Below are 17,212 nucleotides of genomic sequence, written 5' to 3'. Positions count from 1 at the left end.
TGGAGTTTCACAGGACCCAAGAGAGCACGGACTCCAGAGAACAGACCTGAGCTCAGTCTTGTTTTCTCCGTTCCACCTCTGGGATCTGAACCTCAGCCAGAGCTGCAGGATGAAGGTTGCTGCGCTGGTTTTATGTCAACCTGCCAGTTGGGGAACTTCTATGTAACCAGTTAAGCCAGTTCCAAGGTTGCACTTGCCACCACAGCACCCTGAATTAGCCAATCTAATTGACTACAGCAACTGGACTATGCTGCTGACTATTAAAAATTATTTCATTTTTTCTTTTTTCTTTCTTTTAAAATCTGCTTATCGATAAGATCAATTAAAAATACAGCACTCCTGGACATTAATATAGGTAACCAAGAACAGATCTCGTAGCTCAGGCAAATAGACACCTGTCCTTAAAGATAATTTGACATTGGTTTAAATTATGGAGACAGGTTTGTAAAGAAACATGAAGAAGAAAGGAACATTCCTTTTTGATTATGTGAACTCCCACATGCCATGTCATGAAGAATTTGTGTGGGAACTTATTTACAAAACTGGGACTTACTGTCATTACACTGCGCTGAAGCAGAAAAAAAAATACCACGCTATAAGTCAAATGTCACGGCAGAATTTAATATGCTGGAATTCTTGGAAAGTGTTCTAATGCTTTCAGCTCAAACAGCATATGCTGCTTTTTATAGCACGGAATTTTAATTATTATTAGTTTCTGGCAATCTCCATAGTCTGCTGGCATTTTCTAACCCACGGAGATTAAAACCTGAAGAGAAACAGAAGGTGGTAGGAAAGGGAAGAACGCCTAATTGAAGCACTCAACATCCATTTATCCATGACTTACTAGCAGATATGCGAGCAGGAGTTCAAGGTCAAGACGCTATTCCCATTCTCTCCTTAAACGTGCTATTATTAATCAACTGAATTCTCATAACAGCAGAAACAGGTCAGAGAGAAGTGAGGAAGTGATTGGATCACATAAAGAATGGCAATGTAGTAGGTGGACTGAGGAAACACTAACAAAACAGTTTGCCTAGAGAACACAAATAAATCCCAGAAAGGCTGCTGCTTCTACTAAACAGCAGCGCCAGGATCCACGGCACTGTCCTGGTTTCAGCTGGGATAGAGTTCATTTTCTTTTTAGTAGCTGGTATAGTGCTGTGTTTTGGATTTAGTACGAGAAGAATGTTGATAACACACTGTGTTTTGGTTGTTGCAGGGTAGTTGAAGACTATTTGGCTTCCCATGCTCTGCCAGGTGCACAAGAAGCTGGGAGGGGGCACAGCCAGGCCAGCTGACCCAAACTGGCCAAAGGGCTCTGCCTTGCCATATGGCATCACGCTGTGTATATAAACTGGAGCTGGTTGGAGGGGAGCAAATAACGCTGCTTGGGAATGAACGAACTATCGGTGTCGCAAGCAGTGAGCAATTGCATCATACATCGCTTGTTTTCTATATTCTATCATTATTATTATCTCTTCCTTTGCTGTCGTATTAAACTCTTCTTATCTCGATCCATGAGGTTTTTTTCCCTTTCCGATTCTTTCCCCCATCCCACTTGCAGGCGGGTGCTGAACAAGTGGCTGCGTGGTCCTAGTTGCTGGCTGGGGTTAAACCACAACAGGCACTTCACACCTAAGTAATCTTAGTGGACCTATGGGTAAACAAGCTCCCACCCTGCAGTGCTTTCAGTATGAAGATGTTGACACTGCCAAGTTTCCACAGTCTCCACCTCACTTCTTCCCCTTTTTACTTTTCTACCTATATGTTATTATATCTCAGAAGGTAAATACAGCCTCAGTTCACCAGGCGTTGGTCTATATTCACTGCAGCTGCCTCTCAGTCTCCACACTGACATGTCATTGTGGCTGTCACATACCCGTGCGTGAAGATCATCAGGTTCACACAACCCAGGGGCAATCCCACAGCATCTGATTCCTCTGTCCTGTGAGCCACATCCTAGCCCCTTCCACCCAGATGCTGAATGGCACCATATCCTCCTGCCTACTGCTCAGCCTTTTTCTCACGCTACTCCAGACTTGAGCACGTACTTTCTGGCTTCAGATTGTTGACTAACTCCATCTCAGCTACACTGAGGGTGTGACTCAGATTTGCTGCTAGTGGCAAGAACACATATTTTGATGAATATCTGAAAGGAATACTTCAGACACTATAATTTTGACCGTGGCAGCAAGGGAATTATTACAGCACCGACTAGGGCCAACTTGTTCACTGTATGTGTACAGCTCTGATTTGTAGCAGAGGTGTGTGTCAAAGAGATGAAGCAACGCTACCCCAGGCTCCATGCCTTGGCCTGATGACTTGTTTGCTCGAAGGACTAAAGCCAGTTCCCCCAGTGATGCTCTTCACCAGAAGTCTGTTTTGCTGGGGGAAAAGGAGAAAGAGAATCTTGGGAAAGTTCCTATGATGCGACAGTGACAATGGTACTTCTGTCCCAGGCAAACCCCGAGCAACAAGTTGTCCCTCTGAACATTCAGTGAAAATATTCTGCAGACCTGCTCGGCACCAGGTTGACAGGATGCCCTGTGCTCCCTCTCCCCACTCCAAACCACACTTTAAAAATGAAAGGAAAAAAAGATGCTATGTTAGAAACTAAGTAGCACTTCCTATTGTTAATGCTGATGCAAGTTTCAGTATAAACAGACAGCAGTTTCCTGCTAGGTGGCTAAATTCACAGCTGGGGAGAACCCTGGTGCTCCTGCACTTTGGCATTTAATGAATTGTGGCAACACAGTATTGTCTGTAAGAAAAGGATTTGCTCAGTAGCCTTCTTCCCTTTACAGAGCACTCTCTGCACCTCTTTCCACTTTCATGCCTTCTGCAGTTTTCTCAATAGGGAAGACATTTCCATGAGACAAACACCAAAAATTTCACAGTACAACAAATCCTCTAGGATTCGTTATATGTTATATGCTATCTGAATTATGTTATGTTATATATGCTATATGAACAATAAAGCATTACACAACTTATAGAATTACTATATTCATAGATTTGCATCTTATAACTTTTACATAAAAGTAAAACTTTGATTTTTCATGGAAGCTTCTTCAATGATTAACATTTATCAACATCCAACAGTCAAAAGCTATCAGATGTCAGAATGTTGTCCTTGTTAATCCTTTTCCCCTGGGAAATGTCTTGAGGATCTGTAGGCTGCTGTGTTAAGCTCCCCTTCAGCACACAAAATTCATCCAGATATCTGCAATGACAAAATTCCTACCACATCAATTTTGTTCTTCTGGGACGGACTGAATTCCTTGCTGCTGAAAAGATTGCTCTGTGGTTGCTAGTCAAACAAGCACTAATAACAACCCCTTATCAGTATTTCTCTGGCCTTCTCCCACTTTCCCAAGTCTCCCTGTTAACACTTGAAATTTAGCTATACAACTGGAATTTCAGTTGACTGATTGCATTAGATGGGAAGAAAAACATTGTTCTTGCACATTGCTGTTTCTGCCACTTGCTTTACTGTACTGCCATCACAATGCTTAAAATGTTCTTTGGAAAGGCTAAAGAAACTGCCTTCTGGACACAGAAGAGCATCCCATTTACTCAGGAACAGTAAAGTTTTCTCTTGTGTGCTCTTCAGCCTGGAAACAATCATGAAACCCAAGATGATAACATACAGTCTGCTAGGAATCACCTTGCCCTCCTCCAGCCTCACTAGGCCAGGGCTATGTAAAACTCCACATTCATTTAAAGTTATTAAATTTTAATAATAAAGAAAACTTGCCCGTGTGTTCTCAGCTGTGAACTTTCTACTTGTCACCTGCTACTCACAGACAGATAAACTCACAGATGGGAGACTGCAGATCAGAAATTACAAACCCTGCAAGAAGTGACGTACAGAAATAGCACAGCAGAAATCCATTGTCTCCATTTCCCCCAGGCCTCATTAATGGATAATTACTTTTTTTTTTTTCTTTGCAGGCACTTAAACACCTGAAGGGCCACCTGCTGTGCCCAGGAGTGTGAGCATTCCCACTTTCCCATAGAAGAAAACAGAAGTGAGTGATCAGCAACAACAATTGAAGAAATGCAAAAGTGGGGCACCAAATTCAAAGAGCTACTGCCAGTGTGGGAAGAAAGGAACTGCAAGATTTGATGGTCTTGAAATGATGGAAAACTGAATCCAGAATTTCTAGGGATCTCAGGCAACGGTTAGCATCCACAAGTCCCTGTGGGCGCTTGGGACAGGTCAGCATCTGCACAGACCCTGGTCACCCCCGGGGGCAGCGCGCTGTGTGATGTCTCCCAGGCCAGGCCCTGCGGTGGCCCCTTCCCGGCACAGGGACATGTGCAGAGCCAGCAGCTCCCCGGGAGCAGCCCCTGCCCGCCCCTCCCAGCTCCTCACACCACCCCCCGCCATTCCTACCAACACCGCTCCCTGCCAGACCGAGAACCTGAGCAACTGCAGAAGGCGCGTAAGTGCCTGGCACCAAGAAACTGCAACGAGAGCTAAGGGGACAAGAAAAAAAACTAAAAATTAATTTTAAAAAGGCAAGAGATACTACTGCATTTAAGATGTCTGATTAAAAAAAAAAGTCCAGCAGGTTGTGTGCTTTAGTATATTTCAGTTTTAATTAGTTGTTGGCAGCAGGTAGTCTCATTTCATTGCCTTTAATTTCTCCTCAAGTCTATCTGCAAGTTTAGCACAGGTCTTTGTGCACTTAATTGAGTGAAACTAGAAGCCACAGTTATGCCAAAAGGTTTTATTAGGATATTAAAGAATAATCAGCCATCTTTCCGCAACCTCTCCCCAATTAGACTGCACAAAGATTCAGCTGATATTTTATTTAAACACAGGCATAATACACTGCCTAATGCAGTTCTTGAAATTAGTCAGACATGAGAAACTCTACAAGTATAGCGTCTCCTCACTCAACAAAATAAAATTAAAGTAGTTTAAAAACCTGTAACATCAGTACCACCACTACAACATGTCCCCAAGAAATTCCAGTCCACAAAGCTGTGCTTGTATTTGCCACCTCTCCTGACGGGTCTGTCACAGATATGAAGAGCACATAATACTCCTTGCAAACTGTCATCCTGTGCCAGTATTACACATTGGGCTATTTCTCACTTCTGTAAACTAGCTAAGAAATCCACTTGTGTTCCCAGCCCATCCTAACTGAAATCCCTGTTTTCTAGGTATGTTGATATTATGCACCATGATACATTTTTTAGTCACAGGTACAGTACTTGCAACACTGCTTCCAAATTATTTTGGAGGTAGAGTTCTTTCCTTCAGCCTTCTAAAAATGGACTTAGCCCCCCATTTAGCAGCTGAATAATTCCTGGCTCCGTGCTGTCTGGAGGCTGGCTCCACAAGCAGGAAGATTTTGGCAGCACGTTCCATCGTCAGTTTTGGCTTTCCTCTTTGCGTCTTCTCCCTTAAGTCAACATATTCCTAATTGTTTTCCTTTCTTTTCCACCTGTTATTATACTTGATAGTCACCATCTTCTTGTATTGTGCTCCCCTATTCTAAACTTCTCTACCCTGTTACCTCCAACTCATTTTAGGACTCAGCTTGCTTTGTTGCCTTGCACGCATCTCTAAGATCATTTAAGCAGAACAAAGGGCAAACTTAAGTAATGAACTGAACTCTGAGGATGAGAAACAGGGTGGAGAAGGCGGCCTGTGCTGTTCTAGGAAAAACAGTTTGGAAATTAGGAAGAGAAAATTCAGTTTATATGTATCTAAACAACTTGAGCCTGGACGAGGACTTTTGATAACGTGGAGTCTTGCTCACACTGCTCTGAACAGACTGTGCGGTGCCTGTGGACCAGATCCTGCTTCCAACCAGGCAAAGCAGCAGAGACCTTCTATTATAGCTTTGGCAACCCAATACACAGACTTCTTCACCACACTTCCCTGACAGGCTCCCAACTTCACTGGAGGCTACAGTTTTTAATTCCTTACACGAAAGCTAATTCCATGATTAAAAAGGGAAAACCAGGTGTCCTTGGCTCCAGCTCAGCGTCCCGCCCATAGGAAAGTTCAAAAACAGTTGCAGAACAATGTTCAGACGCAGATCAACACAAAATTTCTAACACAGGTTTGCCAGACTGGAAACGGAGTGAAACCATGTGTGAACATTATTCCAGCCTATCAGACTTCAGGAATAGCTCAGAGAGCTTAGAAATCACGTGTGTGCGGTCTCAAAATTAAACACTGCCACCAGCCACCTTCGCCATGCAGAATTCTCCCCTGTTCACACACAGACACACGCGTTCCTCAAAGGATGCTTCTGGAGAAGTTTTTGCTCTAATAGCTGATGTCATTTTGAATACAGTTTCCCTTTGCGATGACCACTTTTTTACACTGTACTTCAAAGATACTCACCTAGTCAGGATATATGGATGGTTTGTGTACATGCCTGGCACAAACCTCTATCTGAAAGCAGCAAAACTTTATCATCCTGCTGAAGTGTTTCCAACCTGTCCTCTGCCTGCCAAAATGTAACCCTTGAATGCAGACTCCATATGACTTGCCCCTCAACTATAGATCCTGTCAACTTGCATTATCCATGGTAACAGTAATATTTAAGGAATACCCTCTAGCAGAACGCTTACACGGCTTTTTTTAGCTTGAGCAAAATAAATACCAGATATCAACAGTACCACAAATATCTTAATTCTGATAAACAGTTCAAAGCAGAATTTTGTTTTTATAATTCCTTAAACTCAAATCACATCCTTTACACTCATCTAAAAATTGTGGGTTTAATATTAAAACCATCTCGTGTTTTGTAGCAGCAAGTTATGGGAAGAAAAAGAATGTAAATTTTAAAAGGTAGACATTACTGAAGGGCTCTTCTGTCATCAAAGCACAATTAACCTTTTTTATTTAATCTTAAAATACACTTTTCACTGCCACTGCCAAGTCTCAGTTTACTAACAAAAATGTGCACACAGTTCTTTAAAACTTAAATTAAAAAGTCATTCACAAATTTTAATGACAAAGAGAAGAGAATTGCAAGCTGGAAGGACACAGGAAATACACAACGTTAACTGATGATCCTGCCAAACTGATCTTTCCAGATGAAGTAAAAGCAAGATGTGACAAATGCATCTCCTGACTAGTAACGGCCTCCAGTGAAATGATGACAACATCCTGCCTCGCTTCCTCTTACGAGCTTGTTTACAATATGCTTTGTCGATAACATTAAAGCAGTAGCTAGTGCCAAATGCGATTGGCAATGCTGATTATATTAATCAGTATTCTTCTTCAAAATAAGACAGTGTCTGTCCAGCATTTTTCTATGTTTCCTAGGAAAACAAACTTGTTTTATCATCTTGTCCAGCTGCCATCTTCATCCAACCGACAGGACATAGAAATGCTGAAGAGCATCAAGGACAAGGTGGCTGTGAACAGTGAACAATTTACAGGCTATTTTTATGGGAAAATAAATGGCAGTAAGAGGTGCAGGGCATTAAGGCACCAACTCACAGAAAATCATAGATCATTATTTCTGCTGCTCAAGGAGCAGCTTTTTTTCAGCTGTCAGATTTTGGAGAATACTTTGGTATTCTATTGATCTTCTATGATCAATAACAAAAATAACAAAAATATCAATATCAATAACAAAAATATTTTTCAGCTCTTTTCCAAAACTGAGACAAATGGGAGTGAAAACCCCCCCACACACCAGTGCAAACAAAACTGAAAGACACAAGAATTCTCCTACTCAGAAACCCTACCACAGGTTTCGCTTGTTTCTGCTGCAAAGGATATAATGCAGCGCTAAGAAATAACAACAGATACGTAGATTGAGAGCTGATATCAGAGAAAACTTACTTTATCCGTATAGAGTAATGTGCAATCAATTTTGTGCTATATGTAGAGTTCCAAATGACAGACAAAATACAGTCCCTCATCAAAAGTCTGACATTACTACCTTTAAATTTAAAAGTAAAATCCAGCTTCAAATGGGAGCACACATACTTTGGAAAGTCAACATTAGGTTTATTTGTATGCAAGCCAAAATGGGTCTCTGTATGCAATCCATTCTAATTAAAGCCAGAAATAATTTCTACCTAACTATGTGTGCGTGTCCTGTGCCAGGCCAGGGAGCAAGAGCTGTAAACTTGTGACCCACATTGTTAAACACCTCTCCCCAGCACAGCCAGGAAGGTCCCGCACATGCCACTGAACGTGGTGTTTAGATGGCCTGGAAGCAGCACAGCCCGCTGGCCCCCCATACTCTTGCACGGGGTCATGAAGTTCCAGGCACGCACTAACGTATAGCGTTCTCCACAGAGTGCTCCATGACGTCCAAACAAGCAAATTTTACTGCAAGTAAGAAACAGTGGTATGAAATATATTCAGTATATACACTAGAAATCTAGGAGGTATCATTTGCAGACATTTTTATGTTGTAACGGGCTCCGAAGATACATAAAACATCTTGCATTTTTAGTCTGGACATGAAAAGAGGCAAAACCATGGTATTTTTGCCTGAAACTCTACTAATGGCAACACATAGTTGCTGTAGTTTAAAAATATTCCTTCTAAGGACTCTAAAACCTATAAATCATATATATAAAAAAAGTGAATTTAATACGTCTATTTTTTTTAATAAATAACAGAGTAATTCAACATTAGGTGTGGTCTTAACTTATAAATTTCAAAGACTATTAGGAAAAGAAAAATTTGAGGACCAACCCTTGCATGAAACATGCATAATTTTTTGTGACGGAGTGGAAGAGATGACTATCCTCTTGCTAAGAAATCGTTAGCACCAGCGGACAGTGCATAAATCAGCACCGTTCAACTGGGAAGATTTCTGGATTATGTATCAGAGTTTCTAAAAATTTGCCCACATAGCTCAGCCAGTACAGAGTTAAGGAAAAACCTTCTTGTCAGATAATTCAGTTGGACCCATTCCTGCTGCTACTGAAGCCAATAGGAGTGTTGCCCTAGAATTCAGTAAGAGCAGGACAGGATCCAAAGTTGCGATGTGACCAGTTTTACTGTTTGTATTAGTGCTATAACTATCAGTCTCCAACTCGAGATGATGCTGCTGATGGTAATGAGACTTATCAACAACAATTCCATTTGCAGCTTGGCCTTAATCCCAGGTGTCCATAGCAGTGAAGTAAATTACATTCTGGGAAATTAAGGAATCAATTCACTAATCAGATTTTAACTTTCATTTCCATGAGAAAGTTTCCATCAATGCAACTTTTGTTCTAATGAGGTTCTAGAAATCTACTCACTAAAGCAATCTGTTTAAAATCATATAGAGATACACACGTTCATGGAGATTTACTCTTGGAAATGTTCACTTCCTGCTGGTTCCAGCCTGCCGTAAAGATTTAGAAGAAAGCTGTTTGTAACTGGCTCAAAAACATTACCATGGCTTGATAGTGACAGAGCACACCGAAGGAGTTTTGACAGGAGGCAATATGCTATCACCACTTTCCAGTTCCCCTGCTGAACTCCACCAGTTTTCCAGGTTTCCCATCCCAGTTCCTGGCAGACCATCCTCTCCAGCTAAAAGGACAAACCATTTTCAAAACAAAGCTATGTTTTCACACCACATAATAAACTACCTTTTGAACTGTATGGAAATGATGTTTAGATAAACGTCCATTAAATTGTGGACTGAAACTCGCAGGGAGCACGTGAGTCACTGTTAAAAAAGGATTTGTGTTTAATTAGCTCCTGGTGTTGTGCACGTTGTCTCCAAGAGCCCCGGCTCAGCTCTGGGCTTCCCTAGATCAAGGCGTTTCTGCATGTGACCGTGGGACGGACCTGACTCTTGAACTTCTGCCGAAATGCCACACCCTGGCTCCCATCCAAAACGCTCTTCTGGCTGGCTTTGAGGAACGCCAGGACAGGCATCTTTGTCTGTTTGGATGTGCACAAATCGCTTGCTGCGGAATCCGGGTTGGCAATAATGAAACGCATATTCTGTTCTTGCCTTACACAGAAAGTGAAGAGTTATTTTTTATTGCGTTAAAAAATCTTGAGCGTAACAAAATTATGCATTTTATAGGACTCCTACTCACCTCCTCAGCAACACATGTATCCTTCTTTTCATTTCATTTCTTGGCAGACCATCCTCTCACATAGCGTGTCTAAAACAAAACTGCCTTTGTACGCCACATAACAAACTAACTTCTGAATTTGTATGAAAATAAAGGAGTTGACAGCTTAGGGTTCAAATGATGGATTTTTGTAACATTATGTAATTATTGCCACAAAAATGAAACATTCATTCTGCGTAAAATTCAGAGAAACATTAAATCAGTTAGCACGTATGTCTACACTGAAAGCCTTGAGGACATACACCACTGAAGAACATCACATTTTGTTCCGCTCCAACTCCACCCCTTTGGCATTAATTGAAAAGGAAGGTGACATTCCTTAGTAAGTAAACTGGGGATTCCCTTCTGATTGAGAAACACTGAGGTGGTGAAAACCCGACATATTTGGCTCTGTGCCACCACACCGTGGCTTAGCAAACATGGAAAGCAGCGGCCGCAGGATGCAATATGCGTTCTAGCCCCACATGCAACTTTCCTTCAGCACTGAAGCACAAATAACCACCTACTTTGTAATTTTTACCCTCTTTTTCTCGTGATTTCCATGTTTTTCACATTTGCTATTTAATTTGTGGATAAAAATTTTTCTGTGGTCATGAGCGGGCTTTACTGATTGTGCAGTCTCAAGACAGACCACATAAAAAGGCTTACAAAGATATAAGCTCACTGCTTTCTGGGACTGTTTCAGCTGCCTTTCCAGCTAAAAAAGCAAAAAAAAAAGCTCCAGGAAATGTCACCAAAATAAATATCTGTTTGCTAAACAGTTAACTCTTCTCCACAGTCACTTTCGGCAACAAATCAGAAAGCTTTCTGAGGAAGAGGATTTGTTTTCAGACAGTTCTAAGGACACATCCCTAACCTGCCCAAGAGCCCGTTTTGCTTTATCTGTGTTCATTCCCTCCACTCCAGGAACAGAAAGCAGGTAAGCAATTTCCAGGGCAATACCTGCCGAGGGGAAGCGTGACCTGCGATACCAAACATCCATCAAACACTTCTGAGCATTTCGTAACAGCCAGTTCCACCTCCCTTTCTCCAAAATCCCGCTCTACTCTTTCCAAGGTTTTCCGTGCATAGTAAACATCTCCTTCTAAGGACAGACAGTCAATTTTTTGTGTAATTACGCTAAAGCCAATCTGCAACTTCTGTTATTGAGTTCTAAACACGATACATGTTCAGAGGATCTCGATCCAGAACCCTAGGAGCAAGTTCAAAACAGCCTGTTAGAATATCTTCTCGTACAGATGTTAACTTACAGTTTTACCTTAAACTACATCTATCTGACGTCAAGCCGTACCTGTTTTTTAGCATCTTCAATCTCCACCTGATAGCTCTAGGCTAAATAAAATTTTAATATTTGTATCGAAGGAAGCCAGCATTAGTTTTTATTAACAACCTCAGAAATTTCCATGAGAAGTAGAGGCTGCTCATCAGGCTACCAAGGCTGGCCCTGGAGCAGCTCTGCAGGGAGCGCGGGTGAGCGACAGGTTTCTGTACCATTATATAAGCTCCAAAAAGTAACTACAGCCCTGCCTGCAAAGCCCTCCTTGTGACAAGCTCTCTTCAGCTCCACATCACTTCCTCTCCTGTTCAACTGCCAGCAAGAGAGCATTTGTACCATAATATTAATCATCATATAATGCTGATTTCATTGCCCTTAGTAATAATTTTACACTGAATAAACAGTTTACATTTTCCAAACACCTGAAAAACATTAATTATTATGTTTAATTATGGTGTCTGGTGAAAATATATCAATTAAAGTCAACAACAAAATCCTTTAAAGAAACTTAAAAGTACATTAAATGGACGAGTCTGAAGCACACTAAGACAACAGTTCTTTGCTGAAAATGTTCTTTCCTGCTTAGACTGTTTAATTTGAAATATCACAATTTAACAAAGAAGGAATGTGTGAGACTTGCAGTCACACTGCATAAAAATAATTTTACATAACCTGGAACTTTCTCTCTAGTAATCAAGCACTTTCTTAGTACCATGGGGTTGGACTGAATTCTCACTGATTATTAGTATTTCCCATGACAACACTGAAATAGCCCCGTATGTATCTCTATACTGGCACAGGTGTCAGTGCAGACATCACCTGAGCAGGCTTCAGAGCAATGTTGCACAGGCTCATGGACAGCCTTCAATGTTATTCTTGGCTTCCAGCAGCCCCACAGTCCAATATGAAAGAATACAAGAACTTTATAAAGCTATAATTCCTTACATTCTCTTGTGATGCTACAAAAAAACCTGCTTAGTGTATGTGACTGATCAACTCACCAGTAGCGTAAGAGAATTGTGACAGATGAGCTGGGGCTGTATGTTAATGCAAGAATATGGAAATGTAATGTAACTGAAGTCAGCTTAACTTAACCGCGATAGCTAGGCATTAATCTCTATACCAATGGTCTATACCAAGATCATTTAATGTGACTTGCTGGAAGAACAAGCAGGAACCCACATCAGGACCCCCAAATAGGAACATTTTCTACGTATTCAAAAGATAATTAACTCGGAGGATCCTACAATCTGTCTTATTTTGCCAGCTGGGACGCATAACCAAAAAGAGAAGCATAAAACCCCTTCAGTCAGAGAGCAAAAGGGAGTGTCGGCTTTCAGGGACTGCCGGGGGAACAGCTACGAGAGAAGCTCTGCGGAGGAATCTGAAGAAGCTGGACATACCAGACTAACGTGTAAGTGGAACAGAATTTTCCCTCCTGCAGACTGACATCCAGACCCTCCTCCCTCGTGCTTTTCCTTATATAAATGAAAAAGCAAGTCCATTTCGTCCCTGTGCACACCTGCGTACATTACTGCATGCAGCATGTCAGACACATTTCACAATTACATCTTGTTCTGCTATCAAAGGGAAGGCTCCATTGCTGCAGCTACTCAAACATACCTATTCCTCATGTGACACTTGGACCAATACATCTATTTGCATTTATACTATTGAAATGCCTAATAACGTAGTAAGAATCAAGCTTGCTCCAAACAGCCTACCACCTAAATAGGAAGGAAAACAAAAAAACTAGAGAGAGATATCAAACCATTGGACAAGTTGCACAAGAGGTGGCAAAATCAGAAATTAAAAAATGGGGTTTTTTTAATGCCTTCACCTAGGTTATGTTTCCTCATATTTAGAAGATCTTCCTTTAAAGCCTGATCCGTACAGTAAAGACAGAACAAGCTTTCAGCAAAGCTATTTTGTCTCAAACAGGGCCAGTGCGTGGCTTGAAGCTATGCTACTGAAGGGTCTTTAAATATGGAATGAGTTGTATGCCCTAACTAGAAATAGAAGTAGAAGAAATCTAATGAGTATCTGAAATATTCATCAGGGAACTGTGGAAAAGCTACCATAGCAGTTTCTTTAAACGGCTTTGTGAATTTTATTCTTCAAGATCAATGAAATTAGTTACTTAGTAAACTTAACAAAGGGTATAAAAATAGCCAGTAGAGAAATCAGAAACCCCTTTTTTTCCTTTAAATCATTTTACAAGGTTTTTTTTCAGTATTAACGACTTCCAAGGCCTTAGAATTTCTTCTGCTTTCCTTCTCATTGGTGCTCATTAGCGCGTAACCGCAGCAGAGTTGCCCTGAATCATATTGCCAGCAGCTGATATCGACCCTGCAGCGTGTCCAAAGGTGCCAGCAGAGCCCACACACTATGCATTCAAAATTCTTCAGTTCAGTGCATCACCTGTGGCAAGGTAAGAGGTAGCAATGTGCTACAAGGACAACTACATTGGCACTCTACTATTCAGGAATTAATTCATTACAGTCCTGAAATCCTCATTTTTGCAGTTTCATGGCTTTTGCTGTCAGAGCTAAGTGTTACTTTCACCTGGAGTAAGCAGGAAAATAAGGACGTAGCTGGAAGTGAAGAGTCAGAGAAATACCACCCTACTAACAAAAAAGAAAAAAAAGGAAAAGAAAAAAAGAGGCTGCTGCCTTTATTCTCTATAACACTTACTGTTCAACATCTTTGCTACAATATCGTATCAAACTCTCCAGAAGAAAAAGAGGATGCGTGATTTCTGAAGCATGGGATCGTTGACTTTGCTAACAGGAAAATACACAAGTTTAGTTTATGGTTTGGCATTTTTTTTTAGTTTAAAAAGCAAGAGGGAACATACTGGAAATAAACTGGAGCTAAAATGCTGGAAAAGATGAAGTCTCTTGTAAACTCAGCTTAGTCACAGGGTCACTTTAGGGGGTATTCCCTGTAATTTGATCTTTCATTTCTGTCAGATAAACAATCCTAATTACTTCACTCCTTCAGGATAAATTGAGGGAACGATGGTACTTAATTTAAAACTACTGTTTCATCTTAATAGTCCCCTGGTATGAAGAGACTTCAAAATTGTTAATATCTAGACTGTTACTAAGCCAAAGGCTTCCTCAGACTTGTAACAGCAGCAATCATTGATTCTCGTCATTTTTCAAAAGCCAAACCAGAGGTGACTAGTTTAAACTTGATACTCCTAGTGGAATAACCTCTTTCATCTCTGCTATGATCTGAGTAGCCCTGCTATTACAAGCTACTCAAAGTAGTCTTTGTACGAGTCCTTCTTAAATGCCAGGTTTAACTGAAACCTGAACTGACACCAGTTGGTTTTCTAGTTACTGAGGTTTTTCTTCTTCAATTAAACCTACTATTTTCAAAAAACACAAAATAGCATTTTTTTTTCCTATGGATTTAAACATATGTGTAGCAAGGAAAACTTTATAGATGAATGACAACTAGGGACTTTTATAGTATTGTATGAAAAATATGCAATACTCCCTAAGTAAAGGAATAGTAAAAAGTTTGCCTTTATTTCCACAGTCTTCACTTCCTTCCTTCACATGAAGGACCCCTCAACCTATCTATCAATTGGTTCTCTTTAAACGCTGAAATAGCAGCTCTCATCTCTGATTTGGCAAAAATGTCAGCCTCTATTAAGGTTCACTAAGTTTTCACATCACCATTTTGTACCTTCTTCATTCTTGAAAAGAGCTCCCTGCAGTAAAATGCTTCTTAACTTCTCCTTTGTCTACAAGAACTTGGCAGGCATTAGACAGAAGGTGTGTCGACAGTGATCCTCTCACACTGACCAACGCTGTCTCCTTGTTTCCTCATGCTGCCCCTTCTGTGCCATCACTTGCCTCTCATCTTTTACTTAGTTGTAGGACCCTGGAGCAGAATTCATCTCAGTGTTCTGTATCTGTGCAGTCCTGCGCCGTAATAACACCTGTCTAAACAACAGCATGATCAAATCCTACTGCTTCTTGCAGATATTTAGAATTAATGCACGGTCTCTCAATTCTGCTACATTATTAGGGATTTTGTTGCAATATCTTACTCTATGAATACCATTATTCTTAACTGAAAATGAATTTAACTGCATGTGCTATGAATACAGCCAAGCTGCAGGAAAGGATTCTCTCTTCTCTTTGCTCTGAAGTCCTGATGGATGGTCTCAGGCAGTGGTAAGAGCTCCCCACCTTAACCCGGACCTTGTCTGGCCAGCCAGCTCCCTACAAAGTTAATTAGCGCATGTGTGTATAAAGGACATCATTTCCTAGGTGCGCAATAATGAGCTCAGCAAAACAAAGAAAACACTAGGAACTCAGATTCCACGTGCTCACAGATCAGGCAGGTCAGAGCCGATTTATTATACACTCTCATTTGGAAAGAATTATTTACAGGTGATGTTTCAGTTTATGATTTAGTTTAAGTGTTGTTCAACTAAGAGAATGCATAATCCCCTCAAACCAAATAAGCAAACAAATCCCCGAAGTCTTGCTTAGCCTTTCCAAAATATTTTTAGGCAACAAAATGAATGGAATATTTCAGCAGAAATGAATAAGTTGTGAAAGTAATACAAACTTGAGTCCTAACTAATGCAGCATTAACTACATCCATGGTAACCTGCACATATTAACGCTTTTATCTGCACATAAGCAATGCTAAATGAGGTACATATTATCAATCTTTTAAAGTCATAAATTAAAGAATATTGTCTGAACCTTTTAAAAGCTATGCTGCTGCAGTATTTTTCAGTCAGAACTTATAATTTATAAGTAACTGAATAAATATGTTAAAACCCGATTTTGAAATAAATTGTATCATTGGTGTGAATTAAAACCACTCCTCACTTTCTTCACATATATAATGAGGAATTTAAAGTCCATAAACAAGCACCAGAAAATTTAAATAAGCATTTAAAACATACTAAGGGTGCACCAGTGCTTACATGTCTGTTCTATTTATAGTTAAGCATGAAAGACTCATATACGCAATCTGAAAAAACAGCAGTGTTGATAAATCCCTGGTTGTGTGTACCAGAAGAATAGCTCTTGGTCTGGTTTGGCATTTAGAGTCTGACTCCTTTTCACACACCCCAAACCCCCCACACATTCTACTGCTAATACTCAACACAATAGGACTAATACCGGCTGATTAGAACATGCTTCAATAGCATAATTCTCTAAAGAGAATGAATATCCTATAAGTTAAATGATGACACTAGGTTATATGAAATCCTAATTAGCTCAGCAGAAAAGAAGAAAGATCTCAGAGATATGGAACTGTCAAAACAGGCCGTTCATAAAGGGGTATGATTTCCTCTTCGCCTTTTAATCACATTTTTTAAATACCTTCCTAAACTAGCGATTGCAAATACATTTGTTTCTGTACACAAAAGGCTAATTCCATACTGAACTGCTTGCTCTCCTGATGATGTAAGGAATGCGTATCAGACTTACAATCACCATCCATCAGATTCTAGTTTTTAAGCGTTCTTACCATTTAGTCCTTGGAGGTTAAATCAGTGACAATGACACTACATCTAAACGGCTCTTCAACACAGACCACAGCTATTTTTCCCCCAGCGAAGTTAAATGAACCTTCAGAAGACATTAGCTTGTGTTTGTTAATGAAAGCTTCATCAAGGGACTGCTGATTCATAATAGTGCCTGCTGCTTGCTTCCTCCACCATTTTACAAAGGGCATTTCTTTCTCTGGAGGACATAGCTCTCCCGATGTGTACAATCCCCTGTCCTTCGTAAGAAATTGCCTCTGAGTCTGAAAAACAGATTGGATTGTGCCTGTAGGTCCAGAGGCCGGACAAACCTGGGCGAAGAGAACAGT

General features: G+C 40.6%; 1 protein-coding gene across 13 annotated transcripts in view; it reads right to left on the bottom strand.

The window, feature by feature from the left end:
• Nucleotides 1-17,212, bottom strand: part of TJP1 (tight junction protein 1) — a 186,714-nt gene that overhangs the window by 89,070 nt on the left and 80,432 nt on the right. The gene's annotated exons all lie outside the window — the stretch shown is intronic.

The sequence above is a fragment of the Columba livia genome, chromosome 11, assembly GCF_036013475.1.
Source record: "Columba livia isolate bColLiv1 breed racing homer chromosome 11, bColLiv1.pat.W.v2, whole genome shotgun sequence".
In the NCBI taxonomy this organism is placed as follows: Eukaryota; Metazoa; Chordata; class Aves; order Columbiformes; family Columbidae; genus Columba; species Columba livia.
Note: the sequence above shows the minus strand (reverse complement) of the source record. Positions and strands in the feature narration are given on the sequence as shown.